At 35.6% G+C, this 19,162-nt stretch overlaps 2 long non-coding RNA genes across 2 annotated transcripts in view; both read right to left on the bottom strand.

Annotated features, from left to right (window-relative positions):
* LOC137857648 (uncharacterized) overlaps nucleotides 1-19,162 on the bottom strand; it is a 695,515-nt gene that overhangs the window by 536,572 nt on the left and 139,781 nt on the right. The window lies entirely within an intron of this gene.
* Nucleotides 1-19,162, bottom strand: part of LOC137858186 (uncharacterized) — a 29,453-nt gene that overhangs the window by 3,236 nt on the left and 7,055 nt on the right. The window contains exons 2-3 of the long non-coding RNA XR_011097557.1: nucleotides 10,629-10,695; nucleotides 3,431-3,551 (exon numbers count right to left, since the gene is read on the bottom strand). This is a non-coding gene — a long non-coding RNA (uncharacterized lncRNA). The remainder of the gene's footprint in view (nucleotides 1-3,430; nucleotides 3,552-10,628; nucleotides 10,696-19,162) is intronic.

The raw sequence follows: 19,162 nt of genomic DNA, 5'->3' as shown, positions 1-19,162 counted from the left end.
CATCTGAAGTTGTTAAATGATATGAAGCCATCAACATTTTTAGAACAGTTAGTATCAATTTAATATTCTATTAATAAGATTAAGTTATTTTTAATTGTTAAGACAACAGGCCAACCCCTTTACAATTCTACATAGCAGCAGAGATTGATACACTATTATTGGACAAACGTTTAATTACATTAAATAATATATGGTATTTTGATAATACTTAAAGAACAAATTTACAGCAATACTTGACTGAAAGTACCAGGCTTAAACAAGATGTGGTAATGCCTTATAAAACTAGTAGTTATTTACTTCAACCCCCTAAAACTGCAAAATGCAAGGTGATCTACATTCAAGAAAGCTTAAAGGCTATACAAGACAAGAAAATTCATAGTTAAAAAACAGACATTTCCTTCAGCATTTCTCAACTTCCATGTCCCACATGGTGCGACATGTCTTTTGGCAGCATTATAAGAAGATTAAGACCTCAAGAATTAATTCATACATTTCAATAACAGAATGAAGAGGTCATGCAGATTTCACTTGTTCCTTTTAAGCTGCAGTTTATAACACAACTTTTGAAAAGATTTTCCTTTTCAGAAATTAGGTTCCCTGACAGGGTAATGTACACTAAATTGGTTTGGACTCAACCAAATTCTTGAGTAGTAATTCTACCTCATGAGACCCTTTCCAATTTATCTAGCCAAAATAAGTCTCCACACATATGAGTTTATATACATACAAGAATGCAGACATCATACTAATCTATTCCATTTTTCAGAAATGTAATTCATTTTATACCTTTTGTTTTAGTTGTCTTAGCCAGATGTAAGTCTTACTCAGTTTATTTTTTCTAAAGGATGCAGTAGGTGCTTACTTTATGCAAGACTTGTAATGGAGGACAAAAGGGGGGAGTTGTGTCAGGAGCAGGCTTTCAGTCACTCTGAGTATCACTGATGTGCGTGAGCTAGCTATATGACCACTGGAAAGCAATTTGTGCCCACCGGAGTATGTAAACAACCCTGGAAGTCCTAGCCTTTGAGACAAAGAATACATCAAACTTAGGGCAAATAACTTCAGTTATGAAAAACCTGATAGCCTTGTTTGAAGTTTCTTTGTTGCAAATTCAATTATACTAACACCCTTCTGGTTCAAACAGAAAATCCAAATGTATAAAAGCAACTTCTGCTTTATTTAACTTTTAGAATTTGCAAGTAAATTCAGCTGTTTAAACTATGTCTCATGTTATGTTGAATTTCCTTTCATAATAAATCCTGCCCCTCAAGGATATCTTTATCCCAAGTACCTATCCCGTAATGTAGACTATAATAGCCCTCTGTGTTAAGAGGAACAGGGACAGAAATAGATACTGTATGACTAAATGCTGATTGACAGTTCCATCACATGCTCAGCTCTTCTTAAACAAAACTGCAATAAAAAGACTTCATATCATACCACTCAAGAGATAGTAAAATAGTGTAAACAGATGTAACCTTGTGGAAGGAAAAAAATCTGCTTTATTATTATCATAACACACTGAAACATTATTTTTCAAATACATTAGCCAGAGATCAAATTATTCTGTGTCTAATGAGAAAGGAAGTGTTCCTTCTCAATTATCCATTAAAATGCTGTTTCTAAGAAAAAAAATCACATGGAAGACTCTTACTATGTAAATACTTTAAGGAAAATATTTTCATGGCATGTGGGAAAGAAACAAGAGGAAAACAGTGCAGAGACAGTGACTGAAATGTCTGCCAGGTATATATCCAAGACAGCTTAAAAGCCCCTATGAAATGAAACCCAGCTTTTGAAGCTGTCAGAGTTTGCCACCTTGATACATTATTGTACAAGTCTGAAGAATTCCTTGACAGAAGAACTTTTACAAAGAGCACCTGAGACACTAGGAAAAGCATAGGGCCTCTCTCACAAAATAATGGTTTATAATCACACACATGATAAAGAAATGTATCATCTTAGTGACTGACAGACACTCGTAAGTGCACAGGAAAGACAACTGCAGCCACCACAACAACTGGCTCTCAAGCCTGGCAAAAGACCTATCAACATTTCTGTCAGAAATAAGACCATTTACAAATTGGTACTTCAATTCTCTCTCACCCCTGCCCCATTTGCTTCCTGTATTTCATTGTCTTGTGTTAAAGCCAAAGAAATAAGTGCTAGGTAGAAACTTCCAGTCCATTAGGGAGCTTTAAACAAAGTTTGGAAATATCCTCAAAAATAAAATAAAAATAAAAAGCATGTTATTTTATTGCCTTTTTTGTCACCCATAAGTAGCAACATTCAAGAAGATATTTGTCTTAAGGAGCTAAAGGACCAAGAAAAGTAAAAAAAAAAGCCCTAAAAACATATAGATGGAATAAATTACATGGATGCTTTTTTTTAAAACCTTGGCAAGATCCTTATCAGCAACATTGCAAGACAGACTTTGAGATACAGATTAGTAGAAGGGAAACCTTAAAGTTCAAATGGAATGAAACATGAAAAACTGTTCTGAAAAAAAGGTACAGAAAGTACCAGAGAAAATAATGAGAAGAGACAGCTTGAACACGGAAGACAAAGGACATTATAAAATTTCCTAGAAATGTACATCTAGTTAAATAATGGCTGGACAAATAGGTAGAAGAAAACCCCTCTAAGGGCTATCAAATCTTCAAACATACACGTGACTCAGTAAATCCCTATCTCACAGATTACAGGATGCTACTTAGTAGAAATATCATTCAGTCTCTTGCCATATTCCCTAGCCATCAATATGGAAGACAAGTTCATTGGTACAAGAAACCTTTGGTCCAGTCAGATGCAACCACTTATGATAAGCAGGGGGACCAGGTAAGCAAAGATTTGAGGACAACCAAAAACCCTATGGATGGATTAATCATAACAGGCCTGGTCTATATACTCCCAAGTCTAATCATAATTATTTTTTTAAATGACAGTTTCTGCAGCACTTCATTCCTATTTGGTTTCATTAGCATCATGATTGTCTCTATTTACAATTAGACCATTTTATTTAAAATTTAAACATTTAAATCGTGATGCTTGTCTTTAGAAATTAAATTTACCATGTTACTGTCATTGCTCCAGTAGAAATTATGTTGCCATCCAGGGGGATGAGAATCAGTACATAAAGACTCAGGTCAGATCTCATTTCAGACTCTGGGCCATGCTTTATAACTAAATATGTAGTAATTAGAAATAATTTGCTAGATGTGATGGTTCATGCCTCTAATACCAAATACTTATGAAGCTGTGACTAGTGAAACAATCTCAGCTTTTTTCTGTCATACTTTTCACCTTAGGTAAGCTTATAAAAGTTTTGGGTAAGATTTCTTTATCAGCAGGGAACAACTAGACAACCCAGGAAGTTTATTATGATCATAAAAGTGAAAGTATAAACACGTATGGAGCAAAATGAATCTACCTGTCAATTATTTCCAGTTATTCTGCATAATTTTCTCCTATCTGTTGTGTGATCTTTCAAATGGTGTTCACTTGATCAAAGTAGATGCCTTATTTCAGCTGTATCAGACGTGCTCAGAATCCTAGAGGAAAAAGAAAGCCTAATAATCAAACAAGCCTAAAAATAAATGAAAAATCATGGAATTCAGACCAAAAAAAAACTTCATTGTTCTCTCACAACACTATTCAGCTTTTACTTAAGTGTACATAGAAACAAAGATACCTTCCTACAGTTTAATAACCTGACAATAAAATTTCACCTAGCCTAGAGTATCTTCTACTGTTTCTTAAAAAATCATATAATAAATGCTTTCCAGAGACACCACATATACAACTTTTCTGAATATATGGTTCAAGCCCTCCAAGAATTATGTTCAGCATTATTATGTGAAATTATTGCTCAAAGAGCTGGTCCAAACAGGAGCTACAGACAATTCCACTCCTGAAATGTATTTGTTGTAGAAATATTGTAGAAGTGTTCTTGACTGAAGAAAAATTATTCAGTTTGGCAAGTAGTTAACATAGTGCATGCACAGTTGGTATAATGAATCTGGAAAACATCTATGTCTCCCTGTATTTACATACACCTATTTTAGATTAGACAGATTAGAACTTTGGTTATTCTTGAGCAATTTGGATATCTGACACATTATTAAAGCTTGAGCTACAACAGTCCCAGAATGGGGGCTTTTCAATATACATAAATAGGAATCTTGTCCTGAACTCCTCAATATTTAACATTGTTTCAGCAAGATAAATAGCATAGTTAGGAAGTTTTTTATTTAAAATTAACAGAATTGTCTACACAGTAAAATCATCTGGACTCACTTCTACTTTCCTATTACAATATGTGAATTCCACATTCAGCTAGGAGAAAGCTTCTTATTTTGAGCACCTAGGTGCACCATCACTTAACACAATTTGACATTGAAGGAAACATGAGAATGTATTCACATGGGAGGGAACCAGAGATACAGCAAAGAGGTGATAAGACACACTTCCAAAGCAGCCTAGAGATTATATGTTGGGAAACAGGGGGAAGATCAAGCACTTCACAGGAAGATAGATATTTTCCTCTCTTGGTCAAGTTAATCCCATCCCAACAACCTGTGCTACATTGCTGATGCAAAAGTATACAAATCATAACAATGAGGAAAAAAAAAAGAAAAAAAAAAAAAAGATCCTATGGGCTAGAGTCAGTTTAGCTCTTTTCTTTCCAAAGCGTTTTCAACTATGAGCATGGTGTTGCTTATATGAGGTGACTGCTCTGGCAGATGTGTCTAAGGTCAGCACAAAATCTTCTTCTTCAGTTTCATTTTTCACTCACCATGTGTAACAAAAGATGAGCTAGAGTTAGCATTTTAAGGGACTTTTGAAAACATAGTATTGGAAAGCTCAAAGAAGTCATTAGCACTAATTCAGAGCCTCTAAAAACTAAGGGGTTTATATATATAAATATATATTTGTTTTGATAATGAGTGCTTTAATTCTCTGTCTTAAAAACTAAACAAAACCCCAAAACAGAAAAAAGCCCAGCACTGATGAGCAATCTTGCAATAACGAATCAGTGTGCATACATGAGGGAAAAACAAATGCAGTTGGGAAACAGATTTCGGTGTCAAGTTTCCCCAAGTGTTGTTATAAATATCAGGAAATTAAAAAATGCTCTTAAAATGCATGAACATTATTTAGGTCTTTAATCTGGAAGGGGCATGATTGATTTTGCAGGGTGGAAACTGCCAACTGTACCAGTGCCTGCAGATGGAAGGGGCCGGCACATAGCTGCCAATTTCAGGGAAGATATTTCAACTACTCTCTAAAATGGATTGCAAAAGCCTGTTGTCTTCTGCTTGCTCCTTCGGGCTTACGCTTCACGAGACATCTTAGGGAAAGAAAGGAATCCGTCTTTTCCGGAAACAGCTGAAGTCACAGAACATGACTATTTTAGGAGCACCGAATAAATGAAAAACCTAAACCTCTGAGGGTAACTGAGCCGCAAACTGAACTGGGAGTAACAGTCAACTAAAGCTTACTATTTACACTATGACAATTTTACACCGTAGAGGAAAATTGACATTTGAAGTCTAAAGCTCACTTTTCCATCCTTATATCTGAATCAAATCTTCGTGCAAGGAAGAATGAACATTATTGGAAACAAAACTACACTGGGTAAAACATACTTGGAAGTCCCTCTCACATACCAGAAAACAGCAAAATGACAAATGGGAGTTAAAAAAATGTTTCAAATAAGATCATCTTTAAATCCAAACACTCTTAAATATCAACTTCCACATTTGCATCAGATTTGAGAATATGATCATTGGGTGCTGGACAAAACATTTTGGATGTACAACCTTAGATGAGACTATCAGAGTTGAAAAGCTCCAAGGCACATTTTTACAGTCTCAAAGACTCCTCATTCAGCCATTACATTACTGTAAATGCAATCTTTGTTTCTATGTTTGTTTTTTGTTTTTGTTTTAAGCACCAAACCTTGCTTTTTCTGTTCTCTTTACTGGGTAGAAATACCCACCTCTCCTCAATTTTTATTTTTCCTTTTCCCCGTATTGTAAAATAATTTTCACTGGCAAAAGGAAATTCAGTAGCACAAAGTAAGCTTTTTAAGCCAATTTCTACACCTTTCTTCTTTCAAGGAATATCTTTTCCCTTTCCTTCTACTCTGCTCTGGAAACTGTGCTTATGCCAGCACCTTGTTAAACTGATTGCTGATTCTTTTGCTCTGGAATTTAGCACCACTACAGCAGGTTAGTAAGAGAGGCTGTCTCAAATATCTTGTGTTAAGGACAGATCTGAAAAGTTATCTGCACTCTGGAGTAAAGCTGGCAGTGAGAATACTAGAATGGGTATAAAGTGTCTTCAAGAAAATTGTCTTTACACCTGCATCCCATTAAAGGCATCTGAGTGGTATTTTGTCCCACTGGTTCTAGCAGGAGCAGAACTTCACCCTTACTTTAGTTCTACCAGTATAATACACATCTACACATGATGTGAGCTCTTTTTTCCCCACATTTTAAGTTTTTTTCCTTTATACTTCTCCACATTTAAAATTTGTATTTGCAGATTACTTGCAGACACTTCTGTCACTACAGAAACAAAATCACAGGCCCAAATTCATCCCCAGTGCACAAGACAAAGCAAGGTGCAAGATAAGCTCTCTGCTTTCTCTTTTTGAAACATTACTTTCATGCTGCACTGCAGTCTTGTGATATACACTCTAACATCGTTTGTTACATATTTCATACTGTAGTGCCATGCTTGATTACTTCAATCTATACAAAACAGAAACTGGCAGCCAGTCTCCCAATTTCTGCCAACTGTAAAGGTTAACATGTACGTTGGCATAATGTGGGTGTGTAAATAAGGGAATTTGTGTAGTCCTTTATTTAGCAATGTAAGAAAACATATTTCAGGTCGGAGATGAATAGTTTTCCTTCCCTCCAGGTGTCTATTTTCTATTTTGGAATTTTCAAGGAAGGGATTAAACATGCACAAGCACTACTTAGCAACAAAACACTAGGGAACCATACTGTGTGTACTATAACTTCATTTCATAAGACTATCATCACAAACTGCCAGTATTTCATCACTGCCAAGATGTCTTAGGAGAAAGACAGGAGAAGTCAAGGAAGTGGCTCTCAAGACACCCCCAATAAGCTCTCTGCCATCACTCAAGCCTCCCATAAGGCAAGTTCACCATCCCCAAGGATAATTAACAAATTTACTTCTAGACCAACAACCTTTTAAAAAAATGCCCAATCAAGTCATAAAGTAGGTTTATGTTTTGGATTTTGCACCTTTAGAAGTTCTTATTGTTCAACAAGCAAAGATACAAATCAACAATTGTCATACAAAAAAAATGGCTGTCAGTATAAAATAAAGCTACATGTGTTTCTCTGTTTGTACACTAAAATCTTTTCTAATCTGAGGCATAAAATTAGATTAAATGCATCCAGTAGAACTAATACGAATTTTCCCTTGATGTTTTATCCTGGACTTTCAGAAAATAAACAATTTGGTATGAATAAGTTATTTTCCAGTGAGGATAAAACTGAATGATTAATGTACCTGTTCCCTTTTGTTCACAAGCTTGGTTTGTTTAACAATCTATGGTGATGAATATTAACTAAAAAATACAAACAAGCATCCAAGAATGTTTGTCATGCTGATAAGAGTACCTTACTTGCCACCTTCCTGTGCTTATTTTATTGTCTCCCATTAATGTGAAACTATACCAGGGCATTCCTCTGATACAAGTATTAGAAAATGAAAAAATTTCAAGTCATGAAATATAGACAGTAGCCAGGAGATAATGACTTTCAAGGATCTTAGTCCTCTCAATCTCCAAGACACTAGGTAAGCACTGGTATAAATAGTGTGTAGCACTTATTAAAGGATGCGTGAAGATGATCATACCTTTAATCTGACCGTTTAATTTCTTAAACAATAAAGGAATGCTAGTCCAAATGAAAGGCAGTAGCTGTATATGCAGCAAAGTCCCTGCAACAAATGACAGCTTCTGTGCATGATCACCTCTGATGAAATACAGAACACCAGTACAAGTAATACTGTCACTATCAAAAAAACCTTCAGAATCAGGAAATACCACATTGCAACTTCCATTTACAGAAGAGTCCTGTCTACATCTATGACTATCTCTAACTTACACAAACAAAGCTAAGCAAAAATGATTTTTCTATAGAATAAGCTATGAATCCATTGACATTTTGTACCTGCTTTGTTGTTGTGACATTGAAAATAGAAATATATATACTCTCACACAAAATGAGACAATGAGCCCCAAAAACCTATAATCATCTTAAAGCTGATAACCATCAACGGCGTATCTCTAACAGAACTAATACAAGCCATAGACACACCCTTACAAAGGGAGATAAAGTCAAGTTTGTCATATTTGCAGTTGTCTCTAGACAAAAATTTATGAAATCCAAGTACAGAATACAAGAAATAGTGCACCAGTAAAAGCCAAATACTTAAAAGGATTGGGCAAATTATATTCTCCGAATTAAATGGCCAGCTAGAGATTTTGAAACAAAGACTAAAATATGCTGTTTATGTATGTCGTTGCAAGAGCAGGGATCATTTTCTTATACTCTGGATGGCAACACTGAAGAAAAAAATGTGAGGTGACTAATAAAAACAGAGTCTAAGGTACATCAGGAAGAATTATGACCAGAAAAAGGAAGAAAAGATATGCAATGGGATTCCTAATACAACTTTCTGAAGATTGGAAGAGATGTGTAAGTCCAAACATCAATATTCCAGTATGCTCGTATTGGGCCAGAGCAGAAAAACATTTAGATTGAAGGATCTGGTGATAAGAAAACATGAGAAAATGCCACCGTCTGATCAGCACTTAATTAATTTCAGTAAATATGAAGCTATTTTAGTATGTCAAAGTATGAATATACTGTAATTATTTTTCTTCTTCAGGGAAGATTAGTTTCTTGAGCAGAAATTATGTTCATCTTTACATATATTATTGCAAAATTAGTAATGCAGACCTACATCAGAAATTAAGTTAGCATGTGTGAAACATTCTTAGAAATATTTAAGAACTATTTAATGTAAAATTTTATTTTCAGTTGTGAATGTAAGCAGATAGGCTGAACTTTTTGGTGCTACGAAACCCAGTTAACTAAACAGGATTTGTAAAGATCAGCTCAAAAACTGCAACTGTATATTTGCACAGTGCATAACAGAGTGGGCCCTAATATCACCTGCAGCCTCTAAACACTACTGTACTATTGCTCTTAATAGTAATAACAACAACATTCATCTTATTGGATATAGCAGTTCCTATTTTTGTATTCACAGTAAACCTTTAAAATTTTCAAGGCACTTTCAGGGGTACTTTTCTTAAAGATAAAAAAAAATCCCAAGTGTTTAACTGTAATCACTATTGGGAAAATACATTAGTAAGGTACACTTTAAAGCACTTCTGAAAAGCTACACTCCTAATACCAGGTAAATGATATATGTTTTAGAAACACTTATGAATACCTATTCACTTATTAGTCTGGCATGGCCTCAAAACAGTATTGGCTAAACAATAGTGCTTCTATCATGGTTTTGTATATGGTCAATCAAGTAAACAATATGCACTTTTTTAAAATGCTTGAATGTGTGCTTACACAGCAGTTTATTCAGATCCATTATGGACATCCAAGTAAATAAATGTTCTAAAGTCCATAACTATATATTCAGTAAATATAGAGCTGCTACTTTCTATAGAATAAATAATAAGCACTATAACAATACCACAATCACAGGGGTTTATCCAACAATGTACTTCACCACAAAAAAGATTTCACAACTTCTCACCAGCATTCCCCCCCTCCCATCATTTCTTTCCTTTGTTTTTAAAGAAAGGTGTTAAAGGGGAGAACATTACCTTTCAAGAAGCTGTGAGAATATACAACCATTTTGAGAAATAATAACATAGAAGGGATTTTTTTCTTCTGAGTCCCTGTAAAACTATAGACCTTATTTCCATCTCACTGCCTTACCCTGCTTGACAGCAGACTTCGATAAGTTCTGCAGTTTCTAGCCACAGTTTTACATTTATGGTGTTTGTTACTCCAAGTAATTGTTCAGCAAACATGCAGGAAAGGATTTGGGTTTTCAGCTACAAATATTGAAGCCAAGCAAGCTCTTTAATAATCATACTTCCATGTGGGTGACAGCTTGTACTCCCCAACCATCCTGAAAGCCAAATTTTATTCTTCTTTCATACATATTTTAGTAGTGTGAACAGGAAAAACAGTACCCCAGAGATGAAATGAGTAATTACTACCTATTTCATAATTGCAAATAGGTAAAGGTCTAACATTAGGACCCTATATCTGCTCTGTAAGAAAGTGGGAACCCTTAACGGAACATGAAAAACTGACTGGCCATGAGAAGATTGTCAGGGACAAAAACTCCCAGGCAATACTTCTCAAACCCTGGAGTGAGGAAAATATATGGATAGAGAGGAAGAATGAAGGGGGAGGGAGCCCAGGCAGAAGTTTCTCCAAGAGGAGCCCAGGACTTAGATTTAAAGCCCCAAGGCTGCACTAGCTTACCCCACGTTTAAGACAGATTTTAAATAGTCAAGATAGACAAAGTCAGGCTTTTACCTTCAAGACGAGCCTTCCATCTGGACTGCTAAGATGACAAGTCTCTAGCCTCTGAAGCAGAACAAGTCTGGAAGAACACAAAAATGTCTTAACCTCTAGGAGACAGCCAGAGGCTTCCACATTCCAAGCAGTCTGCAAATTTGTAGCAGTCTGATCTATGCACATGACACCCTTGCAAGTATTGAAATTAAATTAAAAATAATGAAGTATTTGAAATCTATTCATGGATGTTCCTGGCAGGATCTATGTGGGCTTGGGAGTAAGAAAAATTTACTAAATTAATAATTCACTCAGGAACAGTTTGCTCTGTGTATATCCTACTTAAATATTTTCACATGTACATTTAAAAAAAAAAAAAAAAAAAGATTTACTCTTTTTTAGCCCTCAACCAGCCAATGAAATCACTTTCTAAAAGTCCAACAGAGAGCTAGATGAAGACAGAATTGATGTCCTTGACTTCAGGGCGCCAGTGCCCAAAAGCTTGAATCTGATGACTTCAGTCTGATTTCAGGGATGCTATGGCAGGACTAGTATCCTGCTTGGTCAATTGCATGGTGTTTATTTTTGATGAGCAGCATTAAAAAAAATATTTTTTTTTATCACACTAGATTTGTAACTATAATCTGTATTTCATAAATATGGGGAAAGGATACTTTCTACAAAGGGATTGTAAAAAGAGAAGGACTATATTCCAGGAAGCTTTTGGTAAGAAATTAAATTAAATTAAATTAATAGATAAAAATAAAATAAATAAAAATATATTTTTTGCATGTTCTAAAGAGATAAAATTAATAACACTGAAATTCCCCCCCTCCCCCAAATTCAGTAACTAGATCAAACAATGAAAGACTGAGATCTACTAGACAACCCTGAGGGCAGATTTTTCATCCTAGACTTAATTAAATAAGAACATTGCTATTATTTATTGCAAAATTTTACACTAATCTGTATTACAGATATTAAGCATGAATTGTTTATTTTAATTACTTGTGCATTTTAATTACTAGGCCATAGTCAAGGCATTTAATAATCCTTTAAAATGTTTATATATAATCTATCTTGAAAGTTTATTCAGTTTATTTCATCAGCTTTTTTGGTTTTGTGTAAATTTTACTGTCATGTAGCAGCTAATTAGTGATTCAGGAACCAGATTTTAATGCTACTGGGAATACTTCCATTGATGTGAATTCATACTCAAAATTCATACACATTTTATTTTTTTTTCAACTCCCGAAATGTTTATTAAAACAAAATTTAACCAAAGCCATGGGCAGTACCTCTTGGTTCTTTCAACTGATTTCCAGTACCCAGGACTTCTTAAAGAAACTCTTTAAGAGTTGAAGAAACTTCAGAAGTAAAATAGTCAAGAAACATAATGTTTCTTTAAGGCATATCATCTACTACTGAAGATACCAAACTACTATCAGCAGTAAACTATTACAGCTTTAATAGCTGACTACAAAGCCACATTAGAGGAACAAACACAGAGACCTGAAAGTTCAAGAGATCAGTAGATAAGCAGGATGTTATGTGATAGTTGAAATGAGATCCCCTGAGAAATGAATCTTGTGCCATAATAAACAACTAATCCTGTGTGACTTGAGACCAACTTTACCATAGGATTAGACTCCAGATACACAATCTTCAAAATGCTGACAAACAGCAAATAAAGGTATCCTTTTTTTTACAGATGTCTCATAAAACAACTCTCCCTCCACAGACTTCCTCCCACTGTTAAAAGTGGGCAAAATAAATACAATAAGGAGTAATGTCACCGCATAGAGCACTGCTGACTCTGGATATCTGTCTTTCTTCCCTCAGCTTTCAGTGAACAGACAAAAATACACTTATTTCAAAAAATAAAAATAAAAAATTAATTAGTGTCCACCAGTTTACACAGGCACAATCACAAACACTTTAAGCAGGATTCTGGTTTTATCTGTTAAATCAATCTCATACAAGGGGTTGAATGACAAAAATAGAGCCTGAATTTATATTTTTCAGATGTCATTTACCACATGCTTGCTTTTTGTATGTTTGTTTCGTATTTCCAATATTCCACTTCCTGCCAAGTGTCAAAACTGCCCTGGTCAGATTTTCAGGAGTCCAAAAAGCAGAGCAAGTAATCTCTGGGCATGCATCAATTAATTCTGTTTTAAAGACACAGTAGAACTGATGCACCTCTGATGTAGATTCACTGCACATATGGCTGGCCCATTTTTGTGCCCTAAGACCAGGATATCCTGGACTCACCATGTGTACAAACACATTCTGTCTGACTTCCCAGAAAAAAAGAAACAATGTTTCAGAAAGGTCAAATGATGGCTAGTCTATCAGTCTAACTGAGACCAAAATTTGTAGTAAACAAACATATAGAAACAGGTGCAAAACTGAAAACTAGAAAAGGGGCTTTAAGAATAATTCAGATTGTAAGAGATAATTTTGTGCATACGTAGGTGTTTCTTCTTTTTTCCAATCCCTTTCCCAAAATCTCATCATTCCAACATGTTATTGTTTCTTTTCTTTCCATTGCTTCACTTAAATATTTAGACAGATATTCTTCCTTACTCCCCTTCTCTGCCTTCCCCAGGTGAGGAAGTACTACTGCAAACAAAGACAAAAAGGGAAAGCTATTAACACCAACTTGCTTTGCCCTGGTCTTGGCCTTTACATAAATTAGTGCAATATATGGCTTCAGATAAGAGTGATGCATTTGAGCAGGGTCTTACTGAGAAGTCCACACTAAAACACCATCTCTGGATATACTAGTGAGTGACCTTGACACACCTGAGTGCATTGCTGGATTTGTGCTTTGGTCTCTAAAGCACAAGAGCTTTTCATCTTTCAGACTCTTTAAGCCATGCTTGTCAAGACTATATCAGCAGCAGCCTTTGGCAGGGCAGACACACAAAAGGGAAGCTCACTTAATTTAGAACTTGCTTGTTGAAATTGGGAAAAAGTTGTCAAAGATTCACTTGGAAGGGAAGAACAGATCAAATTTGCCCTCACTCACTAAAGCCCACCTTTATCTCACAAAGTGCGACGTGGAAATCTGTTAGACATGCAAGAGGTAATTCATCATACATTGAATGAGAGTCACGACTCACTGAAGCAGGCAAACTGACACCCAGATTCACCTGCCTTCCTCCTCTTTCTCCGATGTTTCACAGCTAGCCCTCCACTGAGATAGCTGTTGAACACACAGTCAGCAAAAGGGCACATATGCTGCTCGGTCAGCAACTCCACATCACAGCCTGGCATCTTAACACATGCCCAGTCTCAAAAGGTGTCAAAGTGAAAGTACTGGATAGTAAACTGGAGCAGCAGGGCACAGCCACATGTCCTCTGTTACAAAGGTGGGACAGAGGGATGAGATAACAACTAAAAAACTACAAGACAATTCAGCAAACATCATCTGCCAAGACCTACTTCAAAATGTTTTTTCAAAGTGCTTCAGAAACTCTTTAAACTTCTAGAAGGCCATATTTTTAATTGATGGAAATATATGACTCCTATGCACCACCATACAGCATTGCCAGGGTGCATATACTGAATATACAGTATATACAGTCTGAATCACTTCGGACTTCACTACTTTTCAATACTTCTCACTCAGTCTCAGTGTTTGGTCTTATCTGTCCATAAAACCTTGCTGAAGTGGCTAGATTTCAGCTAAATTCCAAGATTAGCTGCCCTTTTCTACCATCCATAGTCTCTTCACAATTCAAACCACAGGAGGCCCTTACATATAGTATGAACCATACCTGTATCACCTTTCATCTAGGAATTTACACATGGGCAGATGTCTTCTTTATTCTCCCTGTCAAACCATGTTCTCACAATCTTTTAATGAGAAGGACAAAACTTTAGTGGTTACCTAAACAACTGGGAAAAACAGTGCTAGATCTAAAGGTACTTTATTAGTAGAACAGCTACACACAAAATCAAATACAATGTATTTCCATCCATTCCTTCTTTCCTGACAGAAATTTACTTTAGAACAAAGAAATGAAATCAAATTTATCCTTTCCATAATGCTGAATTGAACATGGGTAAAAATTAGCTTCTCAAAGGATGAAACGTTCCTAATTCGCATGCTGATCAGTCTGACAGTGCTACATTGGCTCTGTGTGTGTATGTTTGTATACACATATATAAACACACATACTCCTGCCACTTCTATTAATTCAACCTGTAACCATATATATTTAGCTGAGGCTCAGATTTCATGTTTATAACTTGACAAATTAGTTTATTGCTGCTGTGGAGATAGAATCAAACTGCTGTGTTTACACTGTGTTGCCTCTTCAACTACGACTATATAAAAACAGCATTTACTAAAGGAAATGGAAATTCACTTTGGTCATGAATGCTCTGCTCAAGTAAAAGTTCTGGAATTTAAGAAGCACTTAGTTGCTGCATTAGGCCATTTAGGATGTTTCAGCGTCTCAATTGACTGTAATACCAATCTGCTCAAGTGCCCTGTTAATGACCTTCCATCTCAAAGCAAGCTCAGGAATTCAGTGTTTATACTTTTTTTTTTTTTTTTTAAACTATGCCAAGAACAGACTGAAGGACAGATCCTGCTTTCTCTATTGTGGCAGAAGGGTGTAAACTGTTAATATCTCAAGCAAAAGAAACTAACTTTAATGCCTCTTAAAGAACAATCATTGTTAAAAGTGAGGAAAAGAGAACCCCTTAAAATTACAGCGTTGGACATTAAGAAAGATAGAATTTTAAATATTCTCTCCAAACTGAAAATACACTAACTTCCATGTGCAACATGAAGACTTCCTAGTTTTGTGTTATTGTTCTAAATAAATACCTAAGATGAGTAAGACTAAGACTAACACCTAATATGAATCTAGACAGAGAAACACCACTTTTTTCCCAAAATACCCTGGAGAGTTTTAAGATAAGTAGGAAGTAATGTAATCTAAACTTAGAGGACTGGCTTCTCTGCAGTCAAAAATTTGAGTCATTTTCAGAAACGGAATATGTGATCCAAACAATCTGCTTTGTTAACAAACATGAATATTCAATCATGGACCCTGCCAGGTCTATACTTTATCAGCTGGACAAAGAACATAAAGAAACTTATTTGAGATCTGTAATTACCTGCATTATTTACATTTTACTGTCATAGGTTCTGGCAAAAAAAAAAAAATCAGTTAGTATTCTGGAAAATACTAAAGCCAAGCTCCATTGTTTTACCTTTCTTCATAAGTCTCAAAAGGAAACTACTTATAAATTTTACACGCTGTTTCCTCCATACAGCAACATGATCCCATGAGATTTCACATCTATACAATTTTTCTAAATTCTCATGAAAAACAAATTTGAAAGAAAAAAAAAAAAACTTGTAATACTCTCAAAAGCTTCTGAAAGCTGAACACTAATTATGGAGGGTAATAAGGAATTTAGCAAGTAATTGCTCCCCCTTCTCCCCCCTCATAGAAATTTGAGAATGTAAGACACTTGGCTTGTTTTTAGAATTTTTTTTTGCATATTCAAGACAATAATCACTGGTTTTGAAAAATAATTTTTTTTTTAGGAAATGTCAGTTCTTAAAATGTGCAGTGGACTACATGACCAGTATCAGTTGTAGGATAAAGGCCATCCCAAGGTATCTCTCATGCAGCTGTTGACAAAGTATGGCCTTAACTATGTATTAATGTAACAATTAATTAATTAATTAATGTAACAATCAGCATGTAACAATGTAAGCATACAGTTCAAGCCTTGAATTGTGACTACTAAATGAACTTGGCACAGTTTAATTTTCATTTCATTCATAGCACAGATCGTCTCAGCAAATATGTCTAGTTTAATACCTGATCCTTAAATAAGGCTGGATAGTAAATACTGCCACTGAAATCAGTGGGAATTACAGGGTTACAGTCAGTCTGTACATCACTGTTACTACAGTCAGACTAGAATGTGAAATACTGTGTTCATGTATTAATTCTATGGGGCATGACATATGGAAAGACCATATAATATGAGCTAATACTGGAACCACTAAAAGACATCACTAAAATTCTATTTTAAACAAAATACTCTCCATTAATAGTTCTGTGGTTTTTGTTGTTGTTGTTTTAATTTTTTTGTTTGTTTGTTTGTTTGTTTTTTGAAATGTCCAATGCAAATTTCATTGCATGTGCTGTGGCAAAGAGTATCAAGTACTAACACCTATTATTTTCTAGTGAGTTCATCCAGCCCCTAACCCTCATTTTTAGTCCATTAGTACACCATAGGAATATTCTTCTTTGGATTCTCATACTATATTTATCTCCATTATTGTAGAAATATATTTCTGAAGTGTAGTAAATTGTTAGATTAGGTACCGCTGACCACAATTTAATAGGAGACCTCAAGGCATGGGAGGAAAACAAACCACCTGCACTTAGACCTCTACCTACTGGTTTTTCAATGGAAAATTAATTTTCATCAACACGTATCACCTAATCAAATTCAGTAAAGCTAGCTTTGCTTTAGTATTATGCTGCATCTCCAAATATAGGGTTCCATTTGGGGCGCAATACATGTACACAACAAACAAACTGGACTTACAACCCAATTAGACTAAAAGCATTCAGCAAGCCCCCTTGAAAGCAGAAATATTCACAGAAAGAATTTTAAGTAAATGAAGTGTGGGGACATTTCTAAGAGTACTGTGCAAAGGAAGCCATTTTCTGCCCAGAGCAAAAGCTAAACCAGCTTCACAAAAACCTAGAAACTACGCTCTGTACTCTTGAGCACCATCTACTGACATTAACTGTTTTCATATTCATAGAAATGGCACTCAAGGGTATACGCAACTGAATCTTCTAAATAGCTCCAAGGCAACAGACAGAACTGACAGATTCACTTGTATACTTTCTTGGCACAGAGAGCTTACACCTGAAACATAATCAAGCCTACTACATTTCAACAACAACAGTCTTATGCAAACCATTACACTGCTAGGTTCATCAGACAAAAAGCTTCTCCAGTACAAACGATGATGGCATTTGACAATATGATGGCAATAATTTAGGCCCCTAGATTTTAGTGTATTGAGAAAGAGCAGTTTGCAGGTGGACATACAGTAGCACATTTGCAATTTTTTTAATACAGACTCAACTGATTGTTCATTTTAAATTTAGAACCTTTCCTTAAAATACAATTGAGGCTACAGAAGTAATATAAACAGATTTTCCTAGCAAGTACAAAAAATAGTAATAATGGCACAAAGTGGAATTTAAAGTCAAACACTAGAGTTAAGATATACTCAGGGTTGCATTCTTATAAAGTGTTTTATAATAGCAGAAACTTCATTTAACACATATTTTTACTACTTTCAATGGAATAGCATTTCTCAGACCTCTGGACCTCAAGCTTTCTTTAACATTTTCTAGTATCTCAAAGAATACTAGCTGTGTAAACTTTTCTATTCAAGAGGTGGAGAAGCATTTAGTTTAAGCATTAGAAAATTCTCATACACTGTTGTCTTCAGATTTGTTCTGTCAAGTCTCTTTTTTTTAGCAGTAAATATGGAGAGACTGAGCTCAAAGTTGGCTCACAAGACTAGAGGTTCCATTGCAAACTGGACTATGGGGGAAAAAGGGATGGTAAAACTCAGAGGAGCAGCTTCATGCCTGGAGGAGCAGCTTCATGCCTGGCACTGTTCCACATTTGGTGTTGAGATAGATACGGCCACAGACAACACACAGACCTAGAATCATTGTTGCTGAGAAAATCTAAACATCTTTTCATTACAAATCAGAAAAACATTTTGGAATTCCCTGTAGAAAGTTCGTTCTTAAAACCTTCCATTTAAGAGAAATGAAAGTGTTTATGATTAGTTTTTCTGTAAAAGAGGAGAAGCTTGCTCTCTCAGTCTTCAGGGAGAGCCCTAAAATCCTCTGCCTTATTTTAAGATGTCAACATTATCATTTCCAGACTCGTCTGAAAAGCTGGGATTTCTGATCTATAATACATCTTAATGCTTCCAGAGTCTGAAGCATCATACAGCCATGCAACCCTGCAGTTTGCAGACTGAGCTCTGCAGCAAGAGAGCACAAAGGCTTCAAACATGAGGTAGTCAACTGATGTTGTTTCCCCAAGCCTTAAAAGTTATGATTTGGACATCTTCTGGTACTTTTATTAGCTGCTCTAATGGTGGTGGGTTTGTTTTTAATTCATTTTGGTCATTGAAAGAGGTACACACTTCATCTTCCCTATGCTGCCTCCATTGCTCGATCCGATCCAGAAATCAAGAGGTTATACAGCTGTGGAGAATGGGACAGAAGGTCTGGCAGAGGCATGAGATTGCCTATTGGCTCAAGAAACCACTGCAGTAGGCTGCCTTCATTTGTAAGCCAAAATATCGAGCTGTGGTTTGGGAGTTTTAGGGATGCATATGGCATGGGATGGAACAGTGTTCAAGTACTTCAGGCCTTTAGAAAAGGGTTAAAGCTCTTTTAAGGATATTCATTGTGATCTCTTACAAGACAGTCAATTAGTGTGACTTATACAACTGCATTAAGTAT

This window comes from Anas acuta, chromosome 5 (assembly GCF_963932015.1).
Source record: "Anas acuta chromosome 5, bAnaAcu1.1, whole genome shotgun sequence".
Lineage (NCBI taxonomy): Eukaryota > Metazoa > Chordata > Aves > Anseriformes > Anatidae > Anas > Anas acuta.
This window is presented reverse-complemented; position numbering and strand designations above follow the sequence as displayed.